Source organism: Triturus cristatus, chromosome 4_2 (assembly GCF_964204655.1).
Source record: "Triturus cristatus chromosome 4_2, aTriCri1.1, whole genome shotgun sequence".
In the NCBI taxonomy this organism is placed as follows: domain Eukaryota; kingdom Metazoa; phylum Chordata; class Amphibia; order Caudata; family Salamandridae; genus Triturus; species Triturus cristatus.
In genome coordinates this window covers 807,799,581-807,805,580 of record NC_140586.1, presented here as the reverse complement: position 1 = coordinate 807,805,580, position 6,000 = coordinate 807,799,581, and the positions used below count along the sequence as shown (strand labels likewise).

The following is a 6,000-nucleotide window of genomic DNA, read 5'->3' as shown; positions in this document are numbered from 1 at the left end:
CTTGACCCACTCAATGTAAAAGCATCTATGATGCTTAACTAAAAAGGAAGGTAAGGGGGCGCTCTAGCCACGCTGAAATCCGTTGCCCCTGCCTCGTTGATTGGTGCTGTCAAATGAGAATGCTTCCATGTTAAACAATCCTGGAACACGGATCATTGCTCTGGCCAATCAGAAGGCAGGTCTGGGCCTCTCTGAAAGGGGACTGGCTGGCGTGAGCCTGGGGTTGAAGGTTAGGGCTCTTTAGGGTCTCTTGCCAGTGGTCGTTGTTCCCCAGGAAGAACAATTCCCTCTCAGTAAAGCAAGTTGCCGGGGACATCCGTTGGGGTATAAAACCAGCGTCTGAGAGGTGAGTCGCGGCTGTTTGAAAGCAGCACGTGTTTAGCAGCTTAAGTAATGCTAGGTTGTGTCACGTGCTAGGAGGACTGCACTCGGAGGTTTGAAAACTAGAAGGCCATCGGCCGGAAAGGCGCCAGGATTGAATTGATTGTGTACAACTTGTGAAACATTCCGATTGGCATTCAAGCCGAACCATTGTATACATTTCATACAGCGAGTCGGGGATTAGAATAGATTTAGTGTATGGAATTCTCAGACAAACTGGCAACATGTTAAAGGGATACTTCACTTTATTTGTGAGCTGGTCAAACCGTTGCACCTTCTTAGAAACTGAGGGGCAGATCTACAAGGAAGTGCGGCAGCCTGGCAACGCAAGCCCTTTGGCTGCGCAATGCTGCGGCACTTCCGAAGCACAGGAATGCGACAAATTTACATTCCTGTGCTCTCCCCTGCGCTGGCGCACAAACTACAGCCATGCGCTTGCGCAGGCATGCTGCGTCATGGGAGATTGTTTTTGTGCACGAAGGGCCCCTTCCTGCACAAAAACAATCACTAAAGGCATTTTCCTCTGAATGCGTGCTGTGGAATGCAGCAAGCTTTCAAAGAGGGAAAAACGAGGAGAAATAATAATTTCTCCTCGTTTGCGCCTCGCTACGCCAGAGGCGTAGCATTGACACGCATTTCCAGATTTACGATTCATCGTAAATCTGGAAATGTGTCACGTGTTGCGTTGGAACACCCACAACACCACCCATGGAACGCCCCTTCCACGCAAAGTGTTGCCTGTGGAGGGGCCATATTTACAAGGACTGGAAAAGTCACGCAGAGTGGCTTTTCCTCTCCTTGTAAATATGGAGAAGTGAAATGCGCCTCCAATACGTCGCAAAAAGTGATGTACTGGTGGTGCAGGGGGCTTGTAAATCTGCTCCTGAGTCTGGGAGTGAGAAGGCAAAGGAGGTTGAGAGGGAAGGAAGAAATGGTGGGGAAGAGAGACGTGAGGGGCGGAGGAAAGCATAATGAGAGAAAAGACAACGGGAACAAATTAAATAAAATGGCTTGGCATAAGTGTAGAGGAGATGTAATCGCAAATCGAGATGACCAGGGGACCTGCTGAGGGTAATAGAGAAGAGTGGAAAAATGTGGACCCAAATGTCACCATGTAACCTGAGCCTCTTAGTCATACCCTGCCACAGTCAAGAGCACTTTGAACCATAGGGGTTTCAGGCATATGTATAAATAACGCAGAAATGCATTTCAGAAAGCAAATTTCTGATGCTGCAAAAGAATTGCCAAGTTTGAGATTTTTCGCTAAGAGGGAGTTTGAAAAGATTGACGGTAGAGACAGGAAAATAAAAGTGGAGGGAAGGAAAGTTTATGAAAGAGGAGGAAACTGGAGAGGATATGGGAGCAAAGGCGCAAGAGGGAAGTAGGAGAGATCAAGAGGCAATCGGATTCGAGAATAATAATACAGGTGCATAGAAAATACAAAAGATTGCTGTTGTACAAACAACTTTTTTTAACGTTTTTGTGAAAGTTTTCCTAATTTGAAATATATACGTGCTATTAGTTCTGCGTTTGCATTAACACGTGTATTAACTTGAGTTTTTGCAATTGAAACAAAATTATGATGATGATTTGGTGTGTGTTTTCTAGCTTGCGCTAACTAGTCCGATATCCTTGCCTCCATTTTTATTAAAATGGCTGCTGAATCATGATGCTCATTCTGTGTGTACATTTTCTCGTTTGAAAACACATGCACTAAGAGGTACATTGTTTATTTTGTATAGCATATTGTTCTCAAAGAACTCGCTGGATAAGCCATTAGCTAATTTCAAGACTCATCTTGCTAGGACAGTGTATTGCATTCATTCACAAGTGTCTCTGTTGTTTATGTAACTAGTTTGTTCTAACACCTTCGAATGACATTAGGTCAGAAGCGCTGTTGTCAGAGTACGCTAGTTGGACAGTGGTGGGCAGAACCAGATGGCCATTCTGGACAGTGGGTAATTTCCCCAGTGGCCTGGAGGCATCGAGGACATTTCTTGTGTCGGGGGCCTCGCTGGCATTCTCCAAACTCGCCAGAGATTTTGTAGCAGGTCGTATACTGCAGCGTGGATGTCACCCACACTCTTTCTCTGACTACATAGGGGGCTGTGCCAGAACTTCAGTACTTGGCCCCTGCTGCTGTCTGCCTCCTGAAGACAACAACCAGTCATATCCCTGCCAGCTGCTGGCTGAGGGGTTGATGCCTGATTGGCACACGGTGGTTATGGATTCATGGTATGTATCCAAGAAGTCTCCCAGTATCTAGTCCTGACAACATTTAGTCTCATCAGTGGGCATTGTGGCAGCGAATGTGCAGTTCTGGTTTGGGACCTCTGCTCCAATGCATAGCTCCACCACTCTAAGTCCCACACACAACACTGAATCAGTGAACACGTTTTGAGCTAGGACACACACATACACGTGTGTCTGCGCATTGGAGGGTCAAAACAAGCAACACTTTTGTTTCAGCCACAGCTAACACTAAGCCAAACCTCTATAGTACTGCCATTAGTGGAATCATTCAGCTCAATTGGCAGGGCACTAAAATATCGTTTTCAGAACATTTGATGAAATACATATTATGTCTAAAGTATGCTTAACAAAAATATAGCTCCATAGAAGTTAATTAATATGCACACTCGGTGGAAAATATATTTAAGCTGAATTTAGGACATAAATATTATGTTGCACACTTTATGAGTTGGAATATTTGTAATGCACAACATATACCATAAGGTCTCTGGGTGCTACAACGAAATAAGGTAAGAGCAAAACGGAGTCCATAAAAGTAGGAAGTTGAGCAAAAAGAAGGGTTTTGGGCTTCTTTCTAAAGAGTAGGTGCGAGGATATAATCTTCAGCTAGGAAGGTAGGTTGCTACAAAGATGTGGGGTAAGGGTGGTGAGGACCTGTCCGCAGTAGCAGTGGCGGCTCCTCTGCTAAGGTGGAGGAGCGTCGCCCCACTGACCAGGTCAAAGGAAAAAAATAAAATGATAATAACTCGTTATTATCATTTTTATTTTTTCCCTTGCTCATCTGGGTATGGGCTTGGCTGCCCTGCTCACAGAGCAGGGCAGGGGAGGAGTAGTTTACCTACTCCTAGGGTGCATGACGCTTTGGCCGGCCGTATCGTGCTGGTCAAACAGTCATGCACACTTTGTATGTTATCCATGCAGGCTGCATTACAGCCTGGATGAAGGAAAACCGCCTGAAACTCAACATAGACAAGACAGGGCACTGTGGCCAGGGAAGACCTCTAAGGGCTGCAGCACTTATTGTGCCACCCTTAGAGGCCCTGTACCTCTACACACACACACACACACACACTGCCTTTGCAGGCTGCGTGTTTTGGTGCAGAACAAAGCGAAGAGTCGACATGACACGCATTTCTGTGTGCCATGCCTACAGCCCACTGCTCTGGCATAGGTCAGCCACCCCTCTAGCTGGGTGCACTATACCAGTGGTGAGGGTGCATGAGCCCTGTACCCCTACAGGGTCTAATTCCATTCTTAGACACTGTAAGTGCAATGCTGCCATTAAGAGTATATGGTGATGGGAGTTTGTCATTACGAACTCCACAACACCATAATGGCTACACTGAAAACTGGTAAAAACCCACACTGATGCCAGTGTGGGATTTAATGTAAAATGCACAACAGAGGGCATCTTGGAGATGCTCCTTGAAACTCAACCAACTTCTAGTGTCCCGACTGAGTGACTGCTTAGGCTGCCATCAACAGACATGTTTCTGGACCCCTGGGTCGAGAGTCTGCTGCTCTCGGGGGCCTGAAACAATGCACATCCGGGGACGAGGCGCCAAGCCTCCTCCCCCAGGATGGGCAGGGTTCACGAAGGGGAAGCTTCAAAGGCATGCCGACTTTGTGAACTTCCCCAGACCACTTGCTGCTTTCAACAACTGGTCCCCACTGGTTCTGCCCCCCACTTGGGCGAGAGAACGGGCGGGAAAAACAAGTGAGGGAGAGAGGTGTGCCCACCTCTGCCAACTCCACCCCTCAGGTGGAGGAGGCGAGGTGAAGCACAACTCTGAGTCCCCGCCATCTTGAGGATGGGGGGAGCCAACCAACCAGGGACAGGCTCATGCCCCCCTCCCACTGGAGGGTGGCACAATAGGGAGTGTACCCACCCAGGGAAGGGACCCATTGGTCCCTGCCCTCTACCTACCTGTAACGCCCCTAAATCATGTATTTAGGGGGCACCCTGAACCTTGCTTCCTCAGATCCAGAGACGACAAGAAGGAAGATAAGAAGAAGGACCGAAGAGCCGTGCAGAGCTAACAAGAGGACGACGCCCACTGACTTGGCCCCAGCCCTTCCGGCCTGTCTCCCCTCGAACCTTCTCCTGTGAAATCCCGCGTGTCCTGCAGCCAGCAACCTCAAAAACCCCAGAGGGCCTGCCTGCCTTCACTTCCAGAGACTACTTCTCCCGTGAACACCGGATTTGTTCAACTGCAACCTCTGGCAGTAGCCGGAAACTGCGAATCCGCCCCACTCTGCACCCGCCGTCCACAGCCCGAGCTCGAATGGGACAGCACCACGAGGAGGTCACCCCGGAGATCCTGACCCGAGATCCGGCAACCCCTGACCTGCCTCAAGTCTCCAGCCAACGCCTGCAGCCTGAATCCAGAAGGCCCCCCTAACCGCGACTAGGAGCTGGTAAGAAGATCCGACCCCCAAAAGGCAAGCCTGCACCCGATGCCCCCACGGCCTTGTGTGCCCAAACAAATGGTGCCTACCCAACCCCTAACTTCCCAACTTACCTCTCGAAGTGGTGGTCGCACCCAGAAGTCCTTCGTCTCCCTGCCTGCAGTGCTTTTGCAAACTGGAGGTTCTCCATTGGAAACAACAGGGCATTCGACCTTGAAACAGCACCTTGATTCTGGCCGCCCTAGTGCCGCTGAGGGTGCACCTTTGGTGCTAATTTGTTTCCCCATTGGCCCTGGGCTAAAGTCCAGGAGCTCTGCTCCCACAGCCGTGTGGCCTGCTTGTCAGCATCCACCAACCGGAGGCCCCCTATCCCCTATTGGTTAACATTGGGCCTCAACACTCTGCACCCAGCCGCCCTAGTGCTGCTGAGGGTGTAACAGGAGAGCATCACTGACCCTGGGGGACCCTTGAGTCTAACCCCAGAACCTTAACTCCCACAGTCGATAACTTACCTTTCAACCGATCACCTACTTTTCCTCCATAGGATAACATTGACAATTTTCTTCCCAAAAAGTTTCCAGGTGTGGAGTTTTGAAATCCTAAAAATATTCTTTAAAAAACGCAAGAATAACCAAAATGTATTTACTTACCTGTTTGCAGGAAATGTCCCAGTGCTGAATCCAGGTATCCAGCCCTGAGTAAGAAAAGTAACGTAAAAAGTAACTTACTTGTAATTTACTGAAAAAGCCTATTCATTCCAATGTACTATATTTGCTAAGTATTGCAACCTATTGCATCCCCTGTAAATAAAACAAAGTACAATTCCTATTGCATTTTCAAACTGTTCGACATTCAGCAACTTATTACTGTAAAGTATTTAATGCTTACGTGTGCCAGGCTTGCTTGGTTCTAAAATAAAACAACAGTATATATTTTTTTTTATACAAAAACAATTTT

General features: G+C 48.1%; 1 protein-coding gene across 1 annotated transcript in view; it reads left to right on the top strand.

Annotated features, from left to right (window-relative positions):
- Window positions 1-232: 232 nt before the first annotated feature.
- TSPAN1 (tetraspanin 1) overlaps window positions 233-6,000 on the top strand; it is a 346,494-nt gene continuing 340,726 nt past the window's right edge. The window contains exon 1 of the mRNA XM_085602757.1: window positions 233-346. The gene's annotated coding sequence lies outside the window, so the exon portion shown is untranslated. The remainder of the gene's footprint in view (window positions 347-6,000) is intronic.